Here is a 13,436-nt window from a genome sequence, read left to right as displayed (position 1 = left end):
ATTTAACTAAAATTAGGGTTTTTGCTGGAAGAGATGTCAAAAGGATAGTGGGGAAATGGAATTGAGGATTTATGCAGGGAAACATTTGTGCTAATTCACCATGAGCTTGTAAGAATCTAAAATAGGTAAGAATTTATAATGGGTAAGAATATTAGTAAAGCCATGGAGAAGAGATTGATGAGTGACAGTTCAAAGATTGTAAATCAATGGTAGGTTTTGGAGGGGTGGAAACATTGTTGGAGTGGGGTTATTAAAGTTACCCGAGGCAGTGGTTGAAGAGTGAAATGCTAGAAAGTGAGGTTTTGGAGGGATATGTATGGAAGTGAGCCACTGAAATTAGATGAAAGGCAAGATAATTGGACATTAAAGATGGCAGAGAAGAAGGATGTGCACTCACCTTTTCCTGGGAGAACTCCAAAATTGAAATTAGCTGCTGAACAACCATGGGCAGAAAAAAGTTAGATCCAACCAAAATATGATGTCCCACATCCAAGGGCAAAGAAGAAGCCCAAACAAGATGGTAGGAGGGGCAAAATTTCATTTAGAATCAAACTTTATACAGGCCAGTGATGCTTGAAGGGTGCAAACAAAGCCTTGTGTGCACAGGACCCAGGGACCCCACAGGAGACTGAGCCAGACCTGCCTTTGATTGTTTGAGTGTTTCTTGCAGAGGCACAGGTCATTAGTGGCCTGCCACAGGGACAAGGTCTCTGACTGCAGCAGACCTGGGCGGCACGACATGTGGCATAAGAACTCTTGGAGGAGGTCGCCATTAGCCCCATTATAGAGCCACAGAGTGGAGGACTCACAAACTGGAGAAAATACCAAAGAAATTCTTGCAGTGTTGCAAAAGTTCTGTGGCCCACAACAGATTTCCCAACCTGGAGATCTGGCAAAGGGACTGTGAACTCCCAGGGAATTTGAAGGCCAGTGGGATTTGACTACAGAACGTCCACAGGATTGGGGAAACAAACTTTTGGATGGCACAAAATCTTGTGCACACCAGGACCCAGGAGAAAGGAGCAGTGACCCCACAAGAGACTGAGCCAGACTTGCCTGTGAGTGTCCAGGAGTCTCTGGTGAAGGCATGGCTCAACAGTGGCATGCTGCAGGGCTAGGGGTACTGACTTCAACAATCCTGGGAGCCACAGGGCGCTGGCATAAGTCCTTTGAAAGAGGTCACCATTACTACCATTACTCCTACTATAGTTTTGCCTCAGGCCAAAGTACAGGGAGGGAACACAGCACCACATCAGGAGATAATTGGATTAAAGATTTACTGAGCAAGGCCCCACCTATCAGAACAAAACCCAGTTTGCCCACAGCCAGTACCTAGCATCGGGAAGCTTCCACAAGCTTCTTATCCTTATCCACCATAGGGCAAACAGAATGAATAGGACAATTACAGAAAATCAACCAAACTGATCACATGCATCACAGTCTTGTATGACGCAATGAAACTATGAGCCATGGTGTGTAGGGCTACCCAAGACAGATGAGTCATGATGGAGAGTTCTAACAAAAAATGGTCCACTGGAGAAAGGAATGGCAAACCACTTCAACACTCTTGCCTTGAGAACCCCATGAACAGTATGAAAAATCAAAAACTGAAAGATGAACTCCTCAGATTGGTACGTGCCCAATATACTACTGGAGAAGAGTGGAGAAACAGCTACAGAAGGAATGAATAGGCTGAGTCAAAGTGGAAACAATGCCCAGTTGTGGATGTGTCTGGTAGTGAAAGTAAAGTCCAATGCTGTAAGAACAATAATGCATAGAAACCTGGAATGTTAAGTCCATGAGTCAAGGTAAATTGGAGGTCGTCAAACAGTGAATGTTGACATTTTAGGAATCAGTGAACTAAAGTGGGCTGGGATGCATGAATTTAATTCAGATGACCTTTACATCTACTACTGTGGAAAAGAATCCCTTAGAAGAAATGCAGTAGACCTCATAATCCACAAGAGAGTAAAAAATGTAATACTTGGGAGCAATGTCAAAAACAACAGAATGATCTCTGTTTCTAAGGCAAACCATTCAATATCATAGTAATCCAAGTCTTTGCCCCGACCACTAATGCCAAAGAAGCTCACGTTAAATGGTTCTATGAAGACCTGCAAGACCTTCTAGAACAAACACCAAAAAAAGATGTCATTTTCATCATAGCTGACTGGAATGAAAAAATAGGAAGTCAATAGATACCTGGAGTAATGAGCAAGTTTGGCCTTGGAGTACAAAATGAAGCAGGGCAAAGGCTAACAGAGTTTTGCCAAGAGAACACACTGGTTATAGCAAACAACCTCTTCCAATAACACAAGAGATGACTCTACACATGGACATCACAAAATGGTCAATACCAAAATCAGATTGACTATATTCTTTGTAGCCAAAGATGGAGAAGTTCTATACAGTCTGCAAAAAAGATTGGGAGCTGACTGTGGCTCAGATCATGAACTCCTTAGTGTCAAAATCAGATTTCAACTGAAGAAAGTAGGTAAGAAAAATAGGTCATTCAGGTATGACCTAAAACAAGTTCCATATGATTAAACAGTGGAAGTGACATATAGATTCAAGGGATTAGATCTGATAAACAGAGAGCTTGGAAAGCTATGGATGGAGGCTTGTAACATTGTAGGAGGCAGTGATCAAAACCATCCCCAAGAAGGAAACGCAAAAAGGCAAAATGGTTGTCTTAGGATGCCCTTACAAATAGCTGAGAAAAGAAAAGAAGCAAAAGGTAAAGGAGAAAAGGACACATATACATGGGGGTTGTAAAAAGCCTTTTTAAGTGAACAATGGAAAGAAATAGAGGGAAAAAAAAGAGTGGAAAGACTAGAGATGTCTTCAAGAAAACTAGAGATAACAAGGAAGCATTTCAAAAAAAGATAGGCACAATAAAATACAGAAACAGTATGGACCTAACAGAAGCAGAAGATATCAAGAAATGGTGGCAAGAATACACAGAACAACTGTACAAAAAAGATCTTCATGACCCAGATAATCACGATGGTGTGATCACTCACCTAGAGCCAGACATCCTGGAGTCCACAGTCAAGTGGGCCTTAAGAAGCATCACTACAACAAAGCTAGTGGAGTCAGTGAAATGCCAGGTGATCTATGTGAAATCCTCAAAGATGATGCTGTGAAAGTGCTGCACTCAATATGCCAGCAAATATGGAAAACTCAGCAGTGGTCACAAGACTGGAAAAGGTCAGTTTTTACTCCAATCCAAACAAAGGCAATGACAAAGAATGTTCAAGCTTCCCCACAATCACTCTCATTTGACACACTAGCAAAGTAATGCTCAAAATTCTCCAAGCTAGGCGTCAACAATATGTAAAAGTCAAGAACTTCCAGATGTTCAAGCTGGTTTTAGAAAAGGCAGAGGAATCAGAGATTAAATTGCCAACATCTGTTGGATCATAGAAAAAGCAAAAGAATTCCAGAAAGACATCTATTTCTGATTCATTGACTATGCTAAGGCCTGTGACTGTGTGAATCACAACAAACTGTGGAAAATTCCTAAGCAGATGGGAACACCAGATCACCTTACCTGTCTCCTGAGAAAGCTGTATGCAGTTCAAGAGGCAACAGAACAGGAAGTGAAACAATGGACTGGTTCAAAATTGAGAAAGGAGATTGCTTAGGGTAAGGACCAGCCCGAAGACCCTGAGAGCAATCGGAGGGAGCTTTTTTAAACTGTGGGATAGCAAGGGTCAAAATTAACCAGCCCGAACACACTGCCGGAGGTTCGCAAAACAAAGGGACTGAGAAACTCCAGAGAAGAGCCGGCCCATCCCCGCTGGAGGTAGGAGGCAGGGGGGAGGGGAAAAGGGCAAACTCAGCCCCTGAGAAGCCACCCCCTCCCACACTGCAAACAGGCCCCCGGTTCCTATCTAAAGACTTCCTGAGACCCGACTGGCGGTGCACGCTGGGGCCGCGGAGGGAAAAAGCGCGCCATACTGGGGAGATTGCGCCCAAGCCTCTGGCTGCCTGAGCCACTCGCCGCGGAGGGAAAAGGCGCACCGCACCTGGGGAGAGTGCTCCAAGCCTCTGGCTGCCTGAACCGCTCAGGCCGGGAAAGGCACAAAACGCAGGCACAACCGAATCCACGCTTTTGTGGAGTACCCGAAAACTGGAACCGCACTCAATGCAGGGCCCGTTCCATATAGAGCAGCCGGGAGCCTGAGCAGTGTAGACGGGGACAGCACTGACACCCGTGAGCTGGGCAAACCCAGTGTGGCCGGAACATGATGAGTGCTATCCACACAGAGCGGTATCTGTCTGCAGCGCCCCGCCCTCCCCATAGCAGGACTGAACTGAACTAGCGAACCTAAATAAGAGATCACCTCCGCCCGCCTGTCTCAGGGCGGAAATTAGACACCGAAGAGACGGCAAATAGAAGCCAAATAAACAAAGGGAACCGCTTCAGAAAGGACCAGTTCAACAGATTAAAATCCCTGAAGGTAACACCGACTACACGGGAAGGGGCCTATAGATATCGAGAAGTGTAAGCTGGAAAGAGGAGCTATCTGAAATTGAACTGAACCTACACTGACCGCAACAACTCCAGAGAAATTCCTAGATATATATGTATATATATATTTTCAATTAAAAAAATTTTTTTTTCTTTCCTTTTTTTTATTTTTTATTTTTTCTCTTTTATTTTCTTTTAAAATTCCCTATTACTCCCCCATTACTCCTCAACTTTCATTTTCATATATTTTTAAGATTTTTTTAATTAGGGGAAAATTTTTTTTTCTTTTTTTTTTCTTTTTCTTGTTTTTCTCTCCTGTTTCCTTTTAAAGTCCTCTAATACTCCTCTATTATTCCTTAATTTTCATTTTCATTTCACTATAACCTTGACAAAAAAAAAAAAGAGAGAGAGAGAAGCCCTATTTTTAAACCGAACTTCATATATATTTCTAAATTTTTTTTGTGTGTTTGTTTTTGTTTTTAAATATTTAAATATTGTATTTCAAAGAGTCTAACCTCTACACTAGATTTTTAATCTTTGTTTTTCAGTATGTGATATAAAGTTTGGACATTTAAGAATCCAATATTCAGTTCCCATTTCTATTCAGGAGTGACGTGATTACTCTCCCACTTTTGACTCTCTGTTTTCTACCTCAGAACACCTCTATTTCCTCCTTTCCCCTTCTCTTCCCAATCCAACTCTGTGAATCTTTGTGGTTGTCTGGGCTACGGAGAACACTGGGAACAGATAACTGCGTAGATCTGTCTCTCTCCTCTTTGAGTCCCCTTTTTCTCCTCCTGCTCACCTCTATCTCCTTCCTCCCTCTCCTATTCTTCATGTAACTCTGTGAACCTCTCTGGTTGTCTCTCATGGTGGAGAATCTTTTCACCATTAACCTAGAAGATTTATTATCAGTGCTGTATAGTTGGAGAAGTCTTGAGACTATTGGAAGAATAAAACTGAAATCCAGAGGCAGGATGCTTAAGCCCAAAACCTAAGAAAACCAGAAAACTCCTGACTCCATGGAACATTAAGGAATAAGAGACCATCCAAAACCAACCACCAAACCAAGAGCCAATAAGCTCCAGTACAAGACATACCACGCAAATTCTTTAGCAATGCAGGAACATAGACCTGAGTGTCAACATACAGGCTGTCCAAAGTCACACCTAACACATAGACCCATCGCAGAACTCATTACTGGACACTCCATTGCACTCCAGAGAGAAGAAATCCAATTCCATGCACCAGAATGCTAACACAAGCTTCCCTAAGCAGGAAACCTTGACAAACCAATCGTCCAACCCCACCCACCGGGTGAAACCTCCAAAATAAAAAGGAACCACAGACCACCAGAATACAGAAAGCCCACTCCAGACACAGCAATCTAAACAAGATGAAAAGGCAGAGAAATTCCCAACAGGTAAAGGAACATGAAAAAAGCCCACCAAGTCAAACAAAAGAGGAGGAAATAGGGAATCTACCTGAAAAAGAATTTAGAATAATGATAATAAAAATAATCCAAAATCTTGAAAACAAAATGGAGTTACAAATAAATAGCCTGGAGACAAAGATTGAGAAGATGCAAGAAATGTTTAACAAGGACCTAGAAGAAATTAAAAAAAAGTCAATTAAAACTGAGTAATGAAATAAATGAGATCAAAAACACTCTGGAGGGAACCATGAGGAGAATAACAGAGACAGAAGATAGGATAAGTGAGGTAGAAGATAAAATGGTCGAAATAAATGAAGCAGAGAGGAAAAAAGAAAAAAGAATCAAAAGAAATGAGGACAACCTCAGGGACCTCTGGGACAATGTGAAACGCCCCAACATTCGAATCATAGGAGTCCCAGAAGAAGAAGACAAAAAGAAAGGCCATGAGAAGTTACTCGAGGAGATAATAGCTGAAAACTTCCCTAAAATGGGGAAGGAAATAGCCACCCAAGTCCAAGAAACCCAGAGAGTCCCAAACAGGATAAACCCAAGGTGAAACACCCCAAGACACATATTAATCAAATTAACAAAGATCAAACACAAAGAACAAATATTAAAAGCAGCAAGGGAAGAACAACAAATAACACACAAAGGGATTCCCATAAGGATAACAGCTGATCTATCAATAGAAACCCTTCAGGCAAGAAGGGAATGGCAGGACATACTTAAAGTAATGAAAGAGAATAACCTACTACCTAGATTACTCTACCCAGCAAGGATCTCATTCAGATATGAAGGAGAACTCAAAAGCTTTACAGACAAACAAAAGCTGAGAGAATTCAGCACCACCAAACCAGCTCTTCAACAAATGCTAAAGGATCTTCTCTAGACAGGAAACACAGAAAGGTGGTATAAACGTGAACCCCAAACAACAAAGTAAATGGCAAAGGGGCCATACCTATCCATTATTACCTTAAATGTAAATGGGTTGAATGCCCCAACCAAAAGACAAAGGCTGGCTGAATGGATACAAAAGCAAGACCCCTATATATGCTGTCTACAAGAGACCCACCTCAAAAGAAGGGACACATACAGACTAAAAGTGAAGGGCTGGAAAAAAATATTTCACACAAATGGAGACCAAAAGAAAGCAGGAGTTGCAATACTCATATCAGATAAAATAGACTTTCAAATAAAGGCTGTGAAAAGAGACAAAGATGGACACTACATAATGATCAAAGGATCAATCCAAGAAGAAGATATAACAATTATAAATATATATGCACCCAACATAGGAGCACCACAATATGTAAGGCAAACACTAACGAGTATGAAAGAGGAAATTAATAGTAACACAATAATAGTGGGAGACTTTAATACCCCATTCACAACTATGAATAGATCAACTAAACAGAAAATGAACAAGAAAACACAAACTTTAAAGGACACAATGGACCAGCTAGACCTTATTGACATCTATAGGACGTTTCACCCCAAAACAATCAACTTCACCTTTTTCTCAAGTGCACACGGAACCTTCTCCAGAATAGATCACATCCTGGGACATAAATCTAGTCTTGGTAAATTCAAAAAAACTGAAATCATTCCAGTCATCTTTTCTGACCACAGTGCAGTAAGATTAGATCTCAATTACAGGAAGAAAAATTATTAAAAATTCAAACATATGGAGGCTAAACAACATGCTTCTAAATAACAAACAAATCATAGAAGAAATCAAACAAGAAATCAAAATATGCATAGAAATGAATGAAAATGAAAACACAACAACCCAAAACCTAGGGGACACTGTAAAAGCAGTGCTAAGGGGAAGATTCATAGCATTACAGGCCTACTTCAAGAAACAAGAAAAAAGTCAAATAAATAACCTAACTCTACACCTAAAGCAACTAGAGAAGGAAGAAATGAAGAACCCCAGGGTTAGTAGAAGGAAAGAAATCTTAAAAACTAGGGCAGAAATAAATGCAAAAAAACTAAAGAGACCATAGAAAAAATCAACAAAGCTAAAAGCTGGTTTTGGAAAAAAATAAACAAAATTGACAAACCATTAGCAAGACTCAATAAGAAACAAAGGGAGAAGAACCAAATTAACAAAATTAGAGGAAAAAAATGGAGAGATCACAACAGACAACACTGAAATACAAAGGATCATAAGAGACTACTACCAGCAGCTCTATGCCAATAAAATGGACAACTTGGAAGAAATGGACAAGTTCTTAGAGAAGTATAACTTTCCAAAACTGAACCAGGAAGAAATAGAAGATCTTAACAAACTCATCACAAGCAAGGAAATCGAAACTGTAATCAGAAATCTTCCAGCAAACAAAAGCCCAGGACCAGATGGCTTCATAGCGGAATTCTACCAAATATTTAGAGAAGAGCTAACACCTATCTTACTCAAACTCTTCCAAAAAATTGCAGAAGAAGGTAAACTTCCAAACTCATTCTATGAGGCCACCATCACCCTAATTTCAAAACCAAAGATGCCACAAAGAAAGAAAACTACAGGCCAATATCAGTGATGAATATAGATGCAAAAATCCTTAACAAAACTCTAGCAAACATAATCCAACAACATATTAAAAAAATCATACACCATGACCAAGTGGGCTTTATCCCAGGAATGCAAGGATTCTTTAATATCCACAAATCAATCAATGTAATACACCACATTAACAAATTGAAAGATAAAAACCATATGATTATCTCAATAGATACAGAAAAAGCCTTTGAGAAAATTCAACATCGATTTATGATGAAAACTCTCCAAAAAGCAGGAATAGAAGTAATATACTTCAACATAATAAAAGCTATATATGATAAACCCACAGCAAGCATCACCCTCAATGGTAAAAAATTGAAAGCATTTCCCCTAAAATCAGGAACAAGACAAGGGTGCCCACTCTCACCACTCCTGTTCAACATAGTTTTGGAAGTGTTGGCCACAGCAATCAGGGCAGAAAAAGAAGTAAAAGGAATCCAGAAAGGAAAAGAAGAAGTGAAACTCTCTATGTTTGCAGATGACATGCTCCTCTACATAGAAAACCCTAAAGACTCTACCAGAAAATTACTAGAGCTAATCAACGAATACAGTCAAGTTGCAGGATATAAAATTAACACACAGAAATGTCTTGCATTCCTATACACTAACAATGAGAAAACAGAAAGAGAAATTAAGGAAACAATATCATTCACCATTGCAACAAAAAGAATAAAATACTTAGGAGTATATCTACCTAAAGAAACAAAAGACCTATACATAGAAAACTATAAAACACTGATGAAAGAAATCAAAGAGGACACAAACAGATGGAGAAATATACCGTGTTCATGGATTGGAAGAATCGATATTGTCAACATGACTATACTACCCAAAGCAATCCATAGATTCAATGCAATCTCTATCAAACTACCAACGGTATTTTTCACAGAACTAGAACAAAAAATTTCACAATTTGTATGGAAATACAAAAAACCTCGAATAGCGAAAGTAACCTTGAGAAAGAAGAATGGAACTGGAGGAATCAACCTGCCTGACTTCAGGCTCTACTACAAAGCCACAGTCATCAAGACAGTATGGTACTGGCACAACGACAGAAAGAGAGATCAATGGAACAGAATAGAAAGCCCAGAGATAAATCCACGAACCTATGGTCACCTTATCTTCGACAAAGGAGGCAAGGATATACAATGGAAAAAAGACAACCTCTTTAACAAGTGGTGCTGGGAAAACTGGTGAACCACCTGTAAAAGAATGAAACTAGAACATTTTCTAACACCATACACAAAAATAAACTCAAAATGGATTAAAGATCTAAATGTAAGACCAGAAACTATAAAACTCCTAGAGGAGAACTTAGGCAAAACACTCTCTGACATAAATCACAGCAGGATCCTCTATGACCCACATCCCAGACTTTTAGAAACAAAAGCAAAAATAAACAAATGGGACCTAATGAAACTTAAAAGCTTTTGCACAACAAAGGAAACTATAAGCAAGGTGAAAAGACAGCCCTCAGATTGGGAGAAAATAATAGCAAACGAAGCAATAGACAAAGGATTAATCTCAAAAATATACAAGCAACACCTCCAGCTCAACTCCAGAAAAATAAATGACCGAATAAAAAAATGGGCCAAAGAACTAAACAGACATTTCTCCAAGGAAGACATACAGATGGCAAAAAAAAACATGAAAAGATGTTCAACATCACTCATTATCAGAGAAATGCAAATCAAAACCACAATGAGGTACCATTACACGCCAGTCAGGATGGCTGCTATCCAAAAGTCTACAAGCAATAAATGCTGGAGAGGGTGTGGAGAAAAGGGAACCCTCTTACACTGTTGGTGGGAATGCAAACTAGTACAGCCACTATGGAAAACAGTGTGGAGATTTCTTAAAAAGCTGGAAATAGAACTGCCATGTGACCCAGCAATCCCACTTCTGGGCATACGCACCAAGGAAACCAGATCTGAAAGAGACACGTGCACCCCAGTGTTCATCACAGCACTGTTTATAATAGCCAGGACATGGAAGCAACCTAGATGCCCATCAGCAGACGAATGGATAAGGAAGCTGTGGTATATATACACCATGGAATATTACTCAGCCATTAAAAAGAATTCATTTGAATCAGTTCTAATGAGATGGATGAAACTGGAGCCCATTATACAGAGCAAAGTAAGCCAGAAACATAAAGACCATTACAGTATACTAACACATATATATGGAATTTAGAAAGATGGTAATGATAACCCTATATGCAAAACAGAAAAAGAGACTCAAATGTATAGAACAGACTTGTGGACTCTGGGAGAAGGCGAGGGTGGGATCTTTCAAGATAACAGCATCAAAACATGTATATTATTTAGGGTGAAACAGATCACCAGCCCAGGTTGGATGCATGAGACAAGTGCTCGGGCCTGGTGCACTGGGAAGACCCAGAGGGATTGCGTGGATAGGGAGGTGGGAGGGGGGACCGGGAAGGGGAATACATATAAATCCATGGCTAATTCATTTCAATGTATGACAAAAACCACTGCAATGATGTAAAGTAGTTAGCCTCCAACTAATAAAAATAAATGAAAAAAAGAAAAACATAGACATTAAAAAAAAAATTGAGAAAGGAGCACACCAAAACTGTATATTGTCACCCTGCTTATTTAATCTATATGCAAAGTGCATCAAGTGAAATGTCAGGTTAAATGAAGCACAAGTTCAAATCAAGATTGCTGGGAGAAATTTCAGTAACCTCAGATATGTAGATGTCACCACCCTTATGGCAGAAAGTGAAGGGGGAACTAAAGAGTCTCTTAATGAAAGTGAAAATGGAGAGTGCAAAAGCTGGCTGAAAACTCAACATTCAAAAAAATGAAGATAATGGCATCCAGTATCATCACTTCATGACAAATAAATGGAGAAGCATTGGAAATAGTGTCATACTTTATTTTCTTGGGCACCAAAATAACTGCAGGTGGTGGCTGCAGCCATGAAATTAAAAGACTCTTGCTCCTTGGAGAAAAAAAATTCATTGAAAACCTAGACAGCATATTAAAAAGCAGGGGCATTACTTTGCTGACAAAGATCCATCTAGTCAAAGCTATGGTTTTTTGAGTAGTCATGCACAGATGTGAGATTTGGACCATAAAGGCTGAGCATGGAAAAATTGATGCCTCTGAACTGTGGTGTTGGAGAAGACACTTGAGAGTCCCTTAGACTCCAAGATCAAATCACTCAATTCTAAAATAAGTCAATCCTGAATATTCATTGGAAGGACTGATACTGAAGCTAAAACTCCAATACTTTGGCCACCTGAGGTGAAGGACTGACTCATTGGAAAAGACCCTAATGCTGGGAGAGATTGAAGGCAGAAGTAGAAGGGGATGACAGAGGTCGAAATGGTTGTATGACATCACCAACTCAATGGACATGAGTTTGAGCAAGCTCTGGGATATGTTGAAGGACAGGGAAGCCTGATGTGCTGCAGTTCATGGTGTCACAAAGAGTCAGTCATGACTGAGTGACTGAACAACAGATAAATCACAAGGAATTGACAAGAGTACAGTTGATCGTACTGTACAGCATGATAGTAGGCCACATAAGAAAATCATGGCAAAATGAAGTGGAACAATAATGGAATCAGCAGATGAATATAGTAGGGAAAGCTATCAGGTGACATGATCTGATGGCATGAGATTCCAAGCTAGTTCGTTTTAAGTGATAGAGAAAATAAAATATTTGGAAATGCCATTGAGGAAACAAACCCACAGTACCTCTGAGTTCTGCTTTATGAGGGGATATGGGAGAAAATACTTCTCACTAAAGAGGCATTTACTTATAACGCTGTGTTTAAAAGAGATAATAATGTCCAGTAGTGACATAATCTGAGACCTTTGTGATATAAGAGGCAAAATCAGATGTAGGCAGCATCAAACTAGAAATGCATTTTAAAAGCACTAGGGAACTAAATTGTTAATTTCTAGATAAAATCATTCTTTTCCTTTTTTTTTTCCAAACTATGTTGCATTTTCTGATTCTAAAAGTAATACATACTTTTTGAAAAAAAAAATCCAAACATTATAGAAATGCATCATTTAAAGAGGGAATAGATCTCTAAGTTTTTAGAATTTGAATTTCTGAGTCAGAGGTTTTATAAACTTTATTTTCACTGCTGAAATTGTGCAGTTTTTCATATGTTTACTGATCTTTGACATTTTTTCCCTACAAATTATCTATTCCATCTTAACTATAGCTTTCTTACTGATTTTTACATGCTTTTAAAATTAGGTTGTGTCATAGAATTTTCCATTTTTGTAGGTCAAAATGGCTGAATATTGATAATTTTATATGGTTCAACTTAATACATATGGATATTAGCTGTTAGCTTTGTCAAAATGGCTTACATCATCATAATTTTTTTTGTATTACTGTCAGTAATACTCTTTTAAAGGAGATTGGCTTTTAAAATATAGACTAACACTGAATGATGTAGCCACTAAATCCTGAAGAAATGCTTTTGTTTAATTCCTATGAATAGCATTTTATCATACACTTAATGATACCTTTAAAAATCAACTCACTATAATGTCTTAATTGGCAATAATATAAAGTCTTTCTTTTTATCGGAAAAACAGGATGGCCTAATCTTCTTTACATATAAAATTAAGTATACCAGAGTACCATAATAGAGTCTTATTATGTTTTATTCTGCTTTTCATTTTAAAGTGCCTTCACACACAGTAATTACTTCCCTTCTCCTTAAAATAAGATATGGTTATAAGTACACATATACACACACTCAGAGTGATTAAAATATTCAAGGCCATGCAGCTATTTTGTGAAAGAGCCTGAACTAGCTAAATTTCAAAGTAAAACACTTAATATGTTAATGGAAATTGTGTACCTCTGTTTAAAATACAACTTTCAGTCATGGCCAGTTAGCTTAGTTAGTTAGAGCATGATGCTAATAAAATACAACTTTTAATCTATAAATAGCTACCACCAGA

General features: G+C 38.9%; 1 protein-coding gene across 1 annotated transcript in view; it reads right to left on the bottom strand.

Moving 5' to 3' along the window:
* The window catches only part of CYLC1 (cylicin 1), a 62,125-nt gene that overhangs the window by 48,520 nt on the left and 169 nt on the right, over window positions 1-13,436 (bottom strand). The gene's annotated exons all lie outside the window — the stretch shown is intronic.

The sequence above is a fragment of the Odocoileus virginianus genome, chromosome X, assembly GCF_023699985.2.
Source record: "Odocoileus virginianus isolate 20LAN1187 ecotype Illinois chromosome X, Ovbor_1.2, whole genome shotgun sequence".
Classification (NCBI taxonomy): Eukaryota; Metazoa; Chordata; class Mammalia; order Artiodactyla; family Cervidae; genus Odocoileus; species Odocoileus virginianus.
This window is presented reverse-complemented; position numbering and strand designations above follow the sequence as displayed.